The sequence below is a fragment of the Nycticebus coucang genome, chromosome 8 (genome assembly GCF_027406575.1).
Source record: "Nycticebus coucang isolate mNycCou1 chromosome 8, mNycCou1.pri, whole genome shotgun sequence".
In the NCBI taxonomy this organism is placed as follows: Eukaryota; Metazoa; Chordata; class Mammalia; order Primates; family Lorisidae; genus Nycticebus; species Nycticebus coucang.
In genome coordinates, this window is record NC_069787.1 from 37,874,588 (window position 1) to 37,890,139 (window position 15,552).

General features: G+C 39.0%; 1 non-coding gene across 1 annotated transcript; it reads left to right on the forward strand.

The window, feature by feature from the left end:
* The first annotated feature begins 14,603 nt into the window (after positions 1-14,603).
* Positions 14,604-14,709, forward strand: LOC128592845 (U6 spliceosomal RNA). The gene has a single exon (XR_008382057.1). It is a non-coding gene; the product is annotated as a U6 spliceosomal RNA (small nuclear RNA).
* The last annotated feature ends 843 nt before the right edge of the window (positions 14,710-15,552 follow it).

Sequence of the window (15,552 nt, forward strand, 5' to 3'; positions counted from 1 at the left end):
TAGACATCATTGTCCCTGTGGGCTAGTAGGCACAGTGCAGGCACTCTGTCAATACTCAGTGGAGGTTTTCCAAAGCTGGTTACTGCTGTTTCTGCAGCCCCCTACATGTTGTTTGGCACATAGTAGGTACTCAGTAAAAATCTCTTCAGAGAGAGACAGAAAACTAAAAGAGGCAGTCCTCTAACCTTAACCCTGTTCTGGGACTTGCAGGGGTTCAGATATAGAATAATAACAATTTGTATTTACATAGTATTTTATAGCTTACAGAGCATATTCATGTTTAGTTTAGTTTTGTTTTTTCTTTACTTTTTTTTTTTGAGACAGACTCTCACTATGTCACCCTCCATAGAGTGCTGTAGCGTCACAGCTCACAGTAACCTCAAACTCTTGGGCTTAAGCCATTCTATTGCCTCAGCCTCCTAAGTAACTGGGAATACAAGCACCTGCCACAATGCCCAGCTATTTTTTGGCTGCAGTTGTCATTGTTATTTACCAGGCCTGGGCTGGGCTCAAACCCACCAGCCTCGGTGTATGTAGCTGGTGCCCTACTCACTGAGCTATGGGTGCTGAGCCTGTTTTGTTTTTTCATTTATAACTCTCATGAAACCCAAAGCAGAAAGGATATTATTATTAATATCTTTTGAGGTAATGAGGCTCAGAAAGGTTAGGGAGAGGTAGGGACCCTTAAATGCCCCCTACGAATGATGACAGCAGAGGTCGAGGACCTAGCAATAAGGAGACCCTTGATGACTTTCCAGAATACATGCTCATTGGAGTGCTGGGGACAGATGCCAGAACTCAGGGAAAGGAGGAAGGTGTGGGCAGGGATAAGGATTAACCTCTTGGCAGCAAAGCAAGAGAGAGAAATGGGACTGGAGCAGGATCAAGTGATGGCTTTTTCAAAGTGAGAGTGACCTGTACATGGTTATCCCTTGGAAATGACTTGTTTTGGCTGACTCGTGACAAAGCAAACTTAGAAAGGGATAAATCATGGAACCTGAAAGATCACCTTGAAAAATGATGGTCTGCTTTGTGAAAGAGTTCTCAACAGAATCCCAGTGGCTGGGAAAATACACCCAGCTGCCACATAAAATACATACTAGTTGAAGTAAGAATAGGATGCCTTTTCCCCGAATTGATTGACTCAGATAAAACAGCTATGGACAGGAAGTGAGGAAGTGGGAATGCAGGGATTCTCATACACTGTTTTTGGGAATGGAAGTTGGTACCCTTGTTTGGGTAGAACATACTTCAGAAATGTCTACCAAATTTGACATGCACAGACTCTTCTACCCAGCAATTTTATATTTGAGAAATTATCCTATAGGTATACTATACATTATCCTGTAGTTGTATGTATACAGATGGTGCCAAAAAAGTATATACATTTTAAGAAGGGAAAAAACTGTTTAAATTGAAATACTCAAATCACATTTGACTTCTGCAATTATAAGAGATACAAGATATCAAATGTTATCAGTATGTATTGAGTGTCAAAATTTTAATACTTTTTTTCTCTCTTAAAATGTGTATACTTTTTTTGGCATATATATGCATACATGTATAAAAATATATAGTAGAACTTCCATAGTTGGCCACCTCCCTGCAATGACCACCTCTGGACATGCACCATGTGTACATATCAGTAGTTCTTCATTGACCATGTCTATATATTGACCAATTTATTACTGTCCCTTGGGTGGTCCACTTACAGAGGTTCTACTATATTTCCAAGTTTATATTTACCAGGATGTTCACTGGAGCACTGGGATGTGTTTATGTGTGTGTGTGTACCTGTGTGTATGAGAGAAAGAGAGAGACATATCATCTAAATTTACAAAAGTAAGGAATGGTTACATAGACTACTGATATTGTACATTACTCTGCCATTTCAAGAATGAGAGAGGGCTCTCTGTCTCTTAACATGGAGTGGCAGCCATCATGTATTGATAGATGAAAAAAACCAGTAAATAGATTGTTTAATTAAATCATGACTGTGTACATTAATGCATTTATGGGGTCATTTGATATACCCCATAAATGATTTGATATATATATATTTGATTTGATATACAATATGGAATGCTTACATCAAACTGGTTAACATAACCTTCGCCTCACTTACTTATTTGTTGTAGTAAGACATTTACACTCTACTCTTAATAGTTTTGACATGTACTATTGCACTGTGCCCATTAGGTGAGGTCCCACCAAATTCCCTCCCTCCTCCTGGGCTCCTCCCTCCCTCTCTTTTTCCTCCTTCTTTCTGGACTATATTGTGTTTTAATTTATCATTCGTATGAAAGTGTAGGTTATTATATATTGGTTTCATAATAGTATTGAGTACATTGGATACTTTTTCTTCTATTCTTGAGATACTTTACTCAGTAAATAGATTTTATAAAATCATGATGGAATATGCAATGAGAATGACCGGGGAACAAGAAAGGGTTAAAATGGATTATGTGGAAAAAAAATTGTTATTTGAGAGGAGTTAGAAGGGGGAGATGTGATTTTTACCTCTCATGTCTTTCTCTAGTGTGTGAATTTTTTTTTTTAACCCTGAGGATTTATTACATTTAAAATAAAACACTGGTTTGAAAAATGCCCCCTAAGATCCCTTTAAGTCTCCTTCTATACTTTTAAAAATTCCACTTACAGAAATTTGATTTATTCACTCTTTTTTCTGAAACACATCTCCTGCACTCAGGTACACCAATACAGTTAAATGACCCATCACCAATAGGTTTCTAGAAGGACTTTCTTCTCCACTGGCCATTTCCCCTGTTATGGAGATTAACAAATTGCAAGGGAGTTGCAGAGTCTTCCACCTGTCCTGATAAACCTTTCAACAGCCTCAGTGCAATCAGGCTCATTTGAAATGACTCTGAGGTGATTACCAAAGGTAGTTTGAGGATCCTGCCCCATTCTGGATTAGCAGATGGAGTCTCCCACATCTGACTAATCATAGTCTCACTCCAGAGATATTACGCTTTTTGAAAACAGATGCTTCTTTGTCACCCCTCCCCTATTCTGACCCTGTAAGTCAAGGTTGGTGTCCTGAATCTTTTTTTTTTTTTTTTAAAGTTCAAACATGATTCTGATATACACCTAGCTTAGGGAACTCCTATCTTGCACTGTTTGGAAATTCTTTCTTTTATTTTTTTAGAAATTACTATGCAGTGGTGCAAGCCATTCTTTCTAGAAAGAGAGTCCCTGTTTATTGGCTCAGCAACTGGAACATGTTCATAGTTGCCGGAAGTCTCTTGGCATGCAGAGAGAATGCACCAGTGAGAACAGTTTTCCTTCAGCTTCTCCCATTGCATTTGGCCACAGAGAAAGCCTTCTAAAAGACCACAACTATGACATCCTCTAAGGTACGATTGTAGGTGGCAGGACTGATGAGAGCATTTAAGAAAGCAGCTCTTCCCAATGAGTTAAAGACATACCGAGCGTGTCACACAGTTGACGTGGAAATAGGGGCCCTTGCTAAAACAATTTCCCCTAATATCCACCTTAGTCAATGCTTTGCTTGTGGTTCGCATAATAGAGATGGACATCAATCTTGTAGAAAACCTAGTTTTGTCTTAAATGTGGATACATTCCCTCTCCTTTAAACTATGTCCCCTTAACACATTATCCAGGGATTGGCCCAAACTGGGCTTGGCATCAAGAGAACTGCCTCACAAGACCTTTTTATAGTTTTTAAGACAAAAATTGTGCTTTCCTACTGAAAGAAAGCATATCTGCTGGCCATGCTTGTCTCTCCAGATTAATCTCTCACTGCTCCCACCAGTTTTGTCCCCTGAGCTCTGACCCTCTGAGCTGCTCTGAATGCTCCAGGCTGCCTCCGTGCTGTGCCTTTCCAGCTTGACTATCACCTTCCATTCAACGCTGAAGCCAGCCTGCAGGCCAGGTACCAGCTTGGGTCTCCTTGTGCCTCTCCAGCCTCATCTTTGGAAATTATCAGTTTGCTTTCTAAAAAATCTACTAATTTGTTTATATTTGCATAGACTATCTCTGGACTATATGCTAGAAATACTGTAAATAACTGATTGAACAGGTGCGAGGTAGAAGATGCTACTTTGTGAGTGTACTTTTTGTTCCTTTTGAACTTGTACTTCATAAATCTATTCCAACAGATACAATTCACATTTATAAAGAATAACCAATCTCAGCTGTAAAAGAAATTTGATTTTATACTATTCTCAGATTAACATCTTTTAGGCAGATTTCCATATCTGCCTCTTTCTAAAAAAACCTTTATTTTTAATTTCACAAGTAACATGTAAATTTTTTCTATTGTAAATGCCAATGCAAATTAGTCTTTCTGCTACCAGTCTTTTCTGACACAATACTCATGTAATTTCTATTTTGGTCTTGAATGTGTTTTAAGTATACTTAAAAAAAAATCTGGAGTGTATCACAAACCTGAAGACACACAATTATTTACAAAATGTGGACTTGAGGTGTTTTTAATTTAGTATTATTAAGTTTCGCTGAAAAGGGTAATTCGGGTGACCAGCTGTCCCAGTTTTCCTAGAACTGAAAGGGGATGCTAACCTGGGGAAATCCCACGGAAACAGGGACAGACTGGTCACTCCAGACATTCAGCCAAACAGTCAAGAATGGTCACTGGCCCAAAGGGAAGAGATGTTGTAAAAACCAACACTGGATACTGGTGCATGGCAAATGATTACCATCCCTGCTTCTATAGCTCTTTATTCATGTTTCCAGAAGCAATGTTCACCAACTCTATGACATTTTTTTTAGAAACACCTTACATTCTGCTTTAAATTTTATAAGTGGCATAAAGAAGGAATTTCCATGACATTTGATGCTGCTGTGTTCTTAATGGAAGCCTGGAGATTTATCACCTTAATGGTGCATGCAAAGTAAATCTTATTTTTACCTTTAGATCCTCTCAAAAAAATACCATTCTGACCTTTTTTTATTATTCTGAAATAGTACAAGGTTTACTAAGAACCACTGCATACTCTTGGGATAATATGGCAGAGTTAAATAATGAAAAGGTAAATTAGCAGATGAAAATAAGGAGTTTATAAGTAGGAGGAGTAGAAAGGCCCATAAAAAGTATTTAAATCCGAGGAAAAGGTGGTGCCTGTGGCTCACTGAGTAGGGCGCCGGCCCCATATAACAAGGGTGGAGGGTTTGAACCCAGCTCTGGCCAAACTGAGACAAAAAATAGCAGGGCATTGTGGCAAGCACCTGTAGTTCCAGCTACTCAGGAGGCTGAGGCATGAGAATCACCTAAGCCCAAGAGCTGGAGGTGCTGTGAGCTGTGACGCCACAGCACTCTACTGAGGGTGATAAAGTGAGACGCTAGCTCTTAAAAATAAATAAATAAATAAGTAAATAAATAAATAAATCCGAGGAAAAAGGGAAGATGATTAATTTCAGTTAGAAGTTGAGATAGAAGAGCTCATTGCATTTTCAGCCTAATATTGAAATGCCTGCTGGGTAAGGTTGTTCTAGACTTCATTAGAAAGTCTAGAAATCTGTGTACATAAGACTGGTACTGGCTCGGTGCTTGTAGTACAGTGGTTACAGCATTGGCCACATACACTGAAGTGGGCAGGTTCAAACCCAGCGTGGCCCAGCTAAACAACAATGACAACTACAATAAAAAATAGCCAGGGCACTGTGGCAGGCACCTATAGTCCCAGCTACTTGGGAGGCTGAGGCAAGAGAATTGCTTAAGCCCAAGAGTTTGAGGTTGCTGTGAGCTGTGATGCCATAGCGCTCTATTGAGGGTGACGTAGGGAGACTCTGTCTCAATAAAAAAAAAAAATGGTACTAACTAAATAAATGTGGTAGCAAAATAAATACATTTTCTTTTTCTTTCTCTTTTATTGTTGGGGATTCATTGAGGGTACAAAAGAACCAGGTTACACTGATTGCATTTGTTAGGTAAAGTCCCTCTTATAATTGTGTCCCACCCCCAAAAGGTATGTCACACGCTGTGACCCCCCTCAACCCCCCTCCCTCCTTTCCTCTTTCTGCTTTCCCCTTCCCCCAACCCCCTACACATCTGTTCTTTGGGTTAATTCCTCTCTTTTGCTTCTCCCTTTATTCTAAAGGAAACTGGTTTCTAAAAGGACGTTTCGTGTAGGAGTTGGGCGCATAGACTTTGGAGCCAAGCTGCCAGGAATTGGTGCCCAGCTCTGCTACCTACTAGATCTGAGATGCTGAATAAGTTGCTAAATGCCTTAGTGTCCTTACTTGTAAAATGAAGGAGCTGATAGTATCCTCTTTATATAATTATTGTGGGTTGTATATGAAAGTGCTTAAAATACAATGTGGCATAGAATGACTGCAGAATACCTATCAGTATTATATTATTATATTATTATTATTGCCTAGGAGTTAAACCCTGAGCTGGAGTAATAGTTAGGTACTGAAGGCTGCAGGACCTTGGAGAAGGAAGTCTCTGAAAAAGAGTTCTGGAAGAAACCACGAAGGACATGCGGCCTGATGCTACCATGAGAAATACTACATGGGAAGTAGATTCAATGGATTGGGCATCTGCTTTGAACAACCAGCCGGGTTCCGTCTCACTGCTAATTGGCCTTGAAGATCTGCCCTGGGAAACAGCTCTGTGCAAGGGAGTGGCAACAGGACTCCCCAGGGGGATTTTACCCTCTACTTTCAGCTGCCAAGACTCCAGAACCTTCCCAGACCACAAAGGGTGACTCAAAACTTTTCACTGTCCACACGGCAATACTGCTGTAGCAATGCAGTTATCCTCTCAGCCATGCCCGTGTTGTGCGCAACATGTGATCTCTTCTCTTCGCCCGTGATTTCTGCTCAACTCCTGAGTGGTTCACAGACCCCCCACATCCGTGGACAGAGCTGGTAGAAGTACAGCAGTAGGTGATTACCGGTAGGACTTTCAGCGGGCCGATAAGCCCAGATCCTTTCTTCCTTGCTGCTCTGTCACCCTCAGTGTCGCAGTTACAAGACGGCAGCTGCAGTGACAGAAAGCATCCATGTCCAAAAGCAGAAAGGGTAAGAGAGGGCGATTCCTCCCATTTATTTCCCTCTTTATCCTGGGAAACATTCCCCTTCAGTCCCATTGGACAGGAAAGGGTCCCATGTCTACACACTGAATCAAGGAGGATCATAAATTGTGTATCTAGGTTTTCAGCTTTTTGGACTAGGAGGAGGGCTCTGCTGGCAAGAAAGAGGGTAGGAAAATGATTGTTAGGTGTCTGCCGGCAGTACCACTTTCTATGAAGGACTGCTTTGCATTCTGAGGAACCACACTTGAGCAGGCCAACAATATCTTCTTGGGACAAAATAGATTTGCTTAGAGATGCTACTGTCTGCAAGCAAATCCCTCTGTCTCCCATTGACCACTCCAAACTGAGTCCTGATTCAAAGTTGCAGTGGCTGGGGAGTCCGACATGGCTTCTTCCTTTAGGCTTATGTAGAATTTGTGATTCCCTATGAACCAATTTAATTTAATTAATCTAATAAAGGACAGCACAGGAGAAGGCTGCTATTGTGCTGCAATGCTCAGGAGGTAGCTTTGTGTTTGCTTGCTTTTTTTTTTTTTAAGTTTGATTAAAAATCCAATAGAACAAACAAGTTACAATGGGTAATTATCATTAATCTCAGAGCATATTATTTTCATGAATTGATGAAAAAAAATGACTCTAGTAATCTTATCCAGCCTTGCATTATAGAGGTAAAATCACTGTGTAGTTTCTTTGTCTTTCTTTGTATTTCTTTAAGGTCCTGGTCTTCCCCATACCAGAAACTTTAACTATTTTTTGGTGCATATTTTACACTTTTTTTTTTTTATTAGTTGTCTCATGCTCAAACTTAAAAAAAAAAGCTATTGTTTAAAAATTCACATTGGTTATAAAAGCAAATACAAATAATATCAATCTATAGATGGTAAAAAGGGAAAATTTCCTCTACACCCCTCCCAAGATCCCCCTCAATCCTCTACTCGCTACCCTCCCTGACAGCCAATTCTTCATTCTGAAGTCCCCTCCAGAGCTGTCCAGGGTTAACAACTTCATTCTTGATCAAAGCCTGTAAAAACATACATATACACATGTACACCTATAGAGTTGTGTGCTTTTTAAAAAACACATTATATATTATTCTACCATGTTCTTTTTTCACTTAATCATATATCCTGGTCAACTTTTCATTGGTTTATGTATAGATGTAAAAAAATTTTTCTGCTAGGTGCCATGGCTCACGTTTGTAATTCTAGCATTCTGGGCGACCGAGGAGGGTGGTTCTCTTGTGCTCAGGAGTTTGACACCAGTTTGAGCAAGAGCGAGACCTCATCTACCAAAAATAGAAAAACTAATCGGTCATTGTGGCAGGAGACTGTAATCCTAGCTACTCAGGAGGCTAAGGCAAGAGGATTCTCTTGCCTTAGGAGTTTGAGGTTGCTGTGAGCTCTGATGCCATGGCACGCTACCCAAGGCGTCAGAGTAAGATTCTGTCTCAAACAATTTTTTTTCAGCATTATCTTATATTCCATATAATGTACTGGTACCTTCTACAATTTTGAGAATATTTTTATTTCCCAGTCCCTTCTTTTTTCTGTGTGGAACAGAGTTCCTCTTTACTATAATGACTTTAAGAAGTTTTTAAAAACAGCTCTAACTTTATTAATACTAACGTCTTTTCTTTTTTTGAAGACAGAATCTCACTCTGTCACCCTGGGTAAAGTGCTGTGGCATCATCATAGCATCATCATAGCTCACAGCAACGTCAAACTCTCAGGCTCAAGCAATCCTCTTGCCTTAGCTTCCCAAGTAGATAGACTTGCTATGATGCCTGGCTAGTTTTTCTATTTTTAGTAGAGATGGGATCTGGCTTGCTCAAGCTAGTCTCAAACTCCTGAGCTCAAGCAATCTACCCATTTTGTCCTCCCAGAGTTCTAGGATTATAAGCATGAGCCACCACACCCCCTCCATACTATACTCTTGATATGACACAACTGGGTAGAAAGGATGCTCTTAGTTCGAATTGATGATGATTATGATACCTCCCACTTATGCTTATGCATTTTGAGCAATTTTCTATAAAGGATCTCATTTAAACTCCATCTAACAATATCTTATTTTGGAAGTGCCTGCAGTTTCTCCTGATGACACTGTTTTTGTTGTAATGAAGTTTTACAGCATGAACCAGGAACAGCAGTGTAATATTGCTATTACTATCCACGCAATTATTATTTACAAAAAGTAGAAATGATTAGCTCCAACATTACTCTATGCCCTGCCTTACTCAAATTTGACTATATTCTGTTGTTTTCTACTTCTTTTTTATTTTATGTTATTATTATATTTTTTATTGTTGAAGATACTTTGAAGGTACAGAGAACCAGGTTACAGTGATTGCATTTGTTAGGTAAAGTCCCTCTTATAATTATGTCCTGCCTCCAAGAGGTATGTCACACTCTGTGACGCCTCAACCCCTTCCCTCCTTCCCTTTCACGGGTCCCGCGTCCCCTCCCCCACCATGTGCCAGGTCATCAATTGTCCTCATATCAGAATTGAGTACATAAGATTCTTGCTTCTCTATTCTTGTGATGCTTTACTAAGAAGAATGTGTTCCACATCCATCCAGGTTAATACAAAAGACATAAACCCTCCATCTTTTTTAGTGGCTGAGTAGTATTCCATGGTATACATATACCTCAGCTTGTTAATCCATTCCTGGGTTGGTGGGCATTTAGGTTGTTTCCATAGTTTGGCAATTGTAAATTGAGCTATGATAACAGTCTAGTGCAAATGTTTTTATAATAAAATGATTTTTTTCCTTCTGGGTAGATGCCCAATAATGAGATTACAGGATCAAATGGGAGGTCTAGATTGAGTTCCTTTGAGGATTCTCCATACTTCCTTTCAAAAAGGTTGTATTGGTTTGCAGTCCCACCAGCAGTGTGAAAGTGTTCCCTTCTTTCTACCCCACGCGTCTGCAGCTTTGGGATTTTGTGATGTGGGCCATTCTCACTGGGGTTAGGTGATATCTTGGGGTGGTTTGATTTGCATTTCTCTGGATTAGGGATGATGAGCATTTTTTCATATGTTTGCTAGCCATTTGTCTGTCTTCTTTAGAGAAGGTTCTATTCGCCTCTCTTGCCTATTGATATAAGGGATTGTTGGCTTTTTTATGTTGATTAATTTGAATTCTCTGTAGATCCTAGTTATCAAGCTTTTGTCTGATTCATAATATGCAAATATCTTTTCCCATTCTGATGGTTGTCTATTTGCTTTGGTTGTTGTCTCCTTAGCTGTACAGAAGCTATTCAATTTAATTAAGTCTCATTCATTTATTTTTGTTGTTGTTGCAATTGCCACTGAAGTCTTCTTCATAAAGTCTTTTCCCAGTCCGAGAACATCAGGTGTTTTTAAGGATTTTTATTATTTCATGCCTTTGATTTAGATCTTTTATCCATCTTGAATCAATTTTAGTGAGTGGAGAAAGGTGGGGGTCTGGTTTCAGTCTTTCACTACAAGGCCATAGTGATCAAAACAGCATGGTATTGGTACAAAAATAGAGGCATAGACATCTGGAACCAAATAGAAAACCATGAAATGAAGCTAACATCTTGCAGCCACATAATCTTTGATAAACCAAACAAGAACATACACTAGGGGAAAGAATCCCTATTCAGTAAATGGTGCTGGGAGAAATGGATATCCACTTGTAAAAGACTATTTCCTACTTCTAAGCCTCAAAATACATGAAGAAGAATCGACAGACTAACAGGGAAAAAGGCAATTCTACAATAATAATACTGAATGTTCATATTCTATTACAACAACTAATAGAAAAACTAGACAAAAAAATCAGTAAAGATTTGGACAATGGGAATGACGCTATCAACCACCTTTATTTGATTACTGTTTATAAACTATTACATCAGTAACTGCCGAATACATCTTCTTTTCAAGGGGTTATGATTCTATTGATAAAAATAGATCTTAAGCGAGGCTGTAAAACAAGTCTCAATAGATTTGAAGGAATTAAATCTATAAAGTGTGTTTTCCAACTGAAATTAAAAATTAATAACAATATAACATTCAATATAACCTTGAATATTTAGAAATTAAACAAAATATTTCAAATAATTCATGGGTCAAAGAAGGAATCACAGGGGAAATTAGAAAATATTTTAAATTATATTATAAAGAACATGGAGATGTATGCTGTGTTCACGGGGTATTAAATATTGTTATCACTTCACACCAAGTTGAGCTACATATTCAATGCAATTTTAATTTAAATTTCACTCATCTTTTTACTAGAAATTGGTAAAACATATTTTAAAATTAAATGTAGATGCACACAAACTAGAATTGCTGTAGCAGTCAAAAAATGGCTTGGCGGCCTTATGGTATATTGGGTAAGAGAGCCTCTACGCTGTTTTTATTATTACATTATTACATTGTGTTTTAGGGTGTGCTCCTTGAGGAAAGGGTCCATGTGTTAGTCATCTCCGTGTCCCTTAACATAAATACTAATGTTTTCAGTAAAACATGTTGAATTGGTTAAAAAATAACTACCCTTTTTTATGTATATAATTTTAATTTTAGCAAAAAAGAAAGACTGAACATATCAAGCCCTGAGCAGGTGAGTAGGACTCTCTGATGATAACATCAGAAATGTAGCTCAGCTCCAAGAGCAAGTTCCAGAATCTTGGGATTTTGGTTTCCAAGTAACACATGAGGAACTTCCCTTGAGGTTATTCAATGAGTTTGGTTTTATATCAAGGAATTACTTGAAGTCTAATTTCAGCCAATCTGGGATTTAATTATTCGCAGCAAATATTGCTTGCCAATTAACGTCTTTGTGTATATTGACTCATGATTCAGGTCTTCAATCACATGTGGTGTCTCTACTTTTAACATTATGCAACATTCAGTTCTCTGAAGTGAAACAGAGGACCCTCTTGCAACATTTAAGATGCATTCCTTAGTTCTGGGCAACCTTAGCCCACGCAGTTTATATCATGCCACAGCCCTGTGGGCCTTTATAAATACCTTTGATAATTCCAGAAGGCCATCTACATTTTCTTAACATAAGTTGCAAACTGGTGTTGGCCCATGTTTGGGTATTTCCAAGCATAACTCCTATCCAAAATTATTTATTTGTGATGATAGTTGGTCCAGTTCAGTTTCCACTGAGATTATCTATAATGGCTTTTGTAATCATCTGTTTTTTGATTATTTATCTCCTGGAAACTTTACAGCACAGTTTTTTTTTTTTTGTTTGTTTGTTTTTGAGACAAAGCCTCAAGCTGTCACACTGGGTAGAGTGCCATGGTGTCACAGCTCCCAGCAACCTCGATCTCTTGGGCTTAAGCAATTCTCTTGCCTCAGCCTCCGAAGTAGCTGGGACTACAGGCGCCTGCCACAACACCCAGCTATTTTTTGGTTGTAATTGCCATTGCTGTTTTGCAGGCCTGGGCCGGGTTCAAACTATTTTTTTTTTTTTTTTTTGCTGCAGTTGTCATTGTTGTTTAGCTGGCCCAGGCTGTGTTCAAATCTGCCAGACTCGGTGTATGTGGCCGATGGCACAGTTTTAAAGCCATTCCACTCAATGCCTGTTTTTCCTCCCATTAGGTAATTAAGGACAGCACCAAATCAAGTCAAAGAAGAAACTTTTTCCATTCAGAAAAAACAAGATGCTCCTATTTGGTTTTCTGGGTTTCTCAAAGTCACGTTTTCTGATTAAGAAGATTTAGACAGTGTCAGGGTGGTGCACAACAAATAATTCTGTTCAGATAAATCTGTCCAACAGTGTCTATTGGTAGGTGTGAGGGACACAAACAAGGCATATGCACTGAATGATCAAATTCAGCGTCGCAAGTGTCATCTGCAGGTAGATGCCATTGTCTACAGGTAGCATCTGAACTAGGGGATGTTTGTGGAGCATGTGTAACATGCCACTTTAAGTGCTCTGAGGATTTCAAAGAAGAAAATAATAAGGTTTCTAGACATACACTTGCAAATAAGGCTAAGAAATATATGATAAAGATCAATCAGAAAGTATGAATTAATGCTATGGAAAGCGCAGATGTAAACACAAGCTTCCAATTAGCCAGTGTATAGATTTCCTGGGGGAACCTGATATTAGAACTGAGCCTTGAAGGATGAATAACAGTTCCATCAGGAAGGAGAGATATACCATGTGGATGAAACAGTACATGCAAGGGCTAGAAATCAGAAAGTCATGTAGGCTGTGGGCGTATGGCCTGCAAAACTTCAATGTGCCAGCTGCTTCAATCATGAAGGTGAAAAGACAGGAAGCAGTGCATAGGTCTGAGTAAGACTTAACTCCGTACAGAAGCCATCTAGAGATTACTTGATTATTTATCTCCTGGAAACTTTACAGCACAGTTGAGAAAGAGGATACTGTATTTCTTTCTCTTTCTCTTTTTATTTATTTATTTATTTATTGAGATAGAGTCTCTGTCACCCAGGTTTGTGTGCCATGGCGTCATTGTAGCTCACAGCAACCTCAAACTCTTGGGCTCAAGCGATCCTTCTGCCTCAGGCTCCCAAGTAGCTGGGACTATAGGCACCTGCCACAATGTTCGGCTACTTTTTCTATTTTTAGTAGAAATGGGGTCTCAAACTCCACATTCCTCAGCCTCCAGGGGTGCTAGGATTACAGGCATGAGTGACTACACCGGCCTAGATACTCTTTTTCAAAAAATAGCTTACTCAGTAGAATCCAATCCATACATAAAGCTTTTGCCTTGCACATTATACTGGGCATATGTTTTCTCTCTGTTGAACAGGTTTGAAGGAGTTAGAGCATAATCCTGCTTTGAGGTCAAAGCAGGATTATTTCATAAGGTCTAGTTGTTAGATTGGGCCACAGGCAAGGGGCTTCCCCCCCAAATGGGTATAGACTTTTAATTATTGATGTCTGATACAAATATCTACTTTCAGAATCACAGCATATTAAAGTCGGGAAGAATCTTATGACTGTTGAGTCCTGTGCCTGTACTCTGTTCAAGAGAAAAATGAGCCTTGGTGTAGTAAAGTGACTTGAGGAAGGTTGCCCTGTAAGGTTGATAAAGAACTTGATCTCAAATGGAAGTCTCTGAAATTTCAATTCAGTCATTATCCATAGCAGGAAAGAGAAGAGTTTAAAGGATAACATCAAATCATTTTATCTGAACTTGGAATGTGATTTTTATGCCACCTTTATACTATTTCCATATAATTTAGAATGCAAAGGTGACTTACTGAATCTTGTTTGGCTTAAGCTAATATTAACATTAGTTTGCAAATTCTGAGCTTACTCTTCAGATATGACCATTAGGGATGGGGAAGAAATGTATCACGGTTGTACTGAATGAAAAGTAGATGCAAACATTAATGGGTAAAATTCATGAATGCTAATTACGTGCGATGTCCTGATGTAAGAGTTCACATACATCATCTCACACAATTCTATAACAGCACTCCCAAGTAGATACTATCTTCTCTATTTTACACTGGAGGACATTAATACAGAGTTAATGAACTTGACTATGGTGCCAAAGCTCGTGAAAAGAAGAGCTAGACAAGGTGGCTCAAGAATATACCCTCGTGCTCGCTTCGGCAGCACATATACTAAAATTGGAACGATACAGAGAAGATTAGCATGGCCTCTGCGCAAGGATGACACGCAAATCGTGAAGCGTTCCATATTTTTGAATCGATGGGATCACCCCTGTGGTGCATATTACAGGGGTATTTGCGAAACTTGGTAAATGTAGAATGTAAATGTTTTGGCACAGTAACTGAGATAACGCCGGAAAGGCTATGTTAACCACTGTGATAGAAATGTGTCAAATGGTTTATGAAGTGAGTGTATGATGCCCCATAATCATATCATTGTATACAGTTATGATTTAATAAAAAAAAAAAAAAAGGAGACACATAAGAATATACCCTCAATCACCAGGCTAAGTAGGGTAGGATACCTCTCAGAGTTGTTACGAGCATTTCATGAATTAATACATGCAAAGTGCCTACCTCAATGTCTAGTGTACAGTACTGAGCAAATGAGAAAAATTAGTATTGGGTGACCAAGTTACTTGCCTCGGTGGGTAGGCTGACTATAGAGTACCATGCTGTTAACCCTTATGATAATGTGCTTTGTTGTTTTGTATAATTTTGTTTTAGAAATCTGAATTTGGGCTTGGCACCTGTAGCTCAGTGGATAGGTTGCCAGCCATATACATTGGGGCTGGTGAGTTTGAACCCAGCCCAGGCCTGCTAAACAACAATGGCAATTACAACCAAAAAATAGCTGGGTGTTGTGGCAGGCAGCTACTTGGGAGGCTGAGGCAAGAGAATTGCTTAAGCCTAAGAGTTTGAGGTTGCTGTGAGCTGTGATGCCACAGCACTCTACTCGGGTGACATAGTGAGACTGTCTCAAAACAAAACAAAAAAAGAGAAATCTGAATTTGTATATTTTTTACAGGCCAATACAGTAAAATTTGAGTTCCATGTTAACCATATTAAAAATGAAAGTAAACATGCATAAGTCCTT